Source organism: Octopus bimaculoides, chromosome 5, assembly GCF_001194135.2.
Source record: "Octopus bimaculoides isolate UCB-OBI-ISO-001 chromosome 5, ASM119413v2, whole genome shotgun sequence".
Taxonomy (NCBI): domain Eukaryota; kingdom Metazoa; phylum Mollusca; class Cephalopoda; order Octopoda; family Octopodidae; genus Octopus; species Octopus bimaculoides.
The window spans coordinates 64,693,418-64,693,965 of record NC_068985.1 but is presented as its reverse complement, the minus strand read 5'-3'; positions in this window follow the sequence as shown (position 1 = coordinate 64,693,965).

Genomic DNA, 548 nt, shown 5'->3' with positions numbered 1-548 from the left:
TGGAATTAAACAAGCACGCGTTCCCGCTTAATTCTATCTCTTTTACGGTCGGCCGACCATGAGCATTGGACGTGTTAAGCTGTCTCTCTACATCTTTCGGACTTACACTCGACAGCTCGCTTACAACTACATAGCAACGTCCCAACAACTATGCTCACACACAACAGAAGCTGTAACAACAAGAGCTAAAGATATATATATTTACCACCTGAATAAAGTGTTGTTTAAGTTGATAGTCTGGAGTTCAGCGTTCCGTTATATATTCCTTAATTTTATATAGGAAAGTCAGGTATACATCTAAAGATGTATAACCCACTTTCTACTAAAAATCCCCTGCGTATTATACTCAAGGATTTATGGTACATAAGGTGTGTGTGCTGTTAGTTCGGGCGGCTGCCTTTTTCAGACGTAAGAGAATATATTTTCAATCAGCGTCATTGAGAATATATTCGCTTGAAAATGAAGCCACCCAACAAACTAACAGCACACGCACCTTGTATATGTGTGTTTGATTTTGGCTCAGTCCCACTGTGTAGCACCTTGGGCAA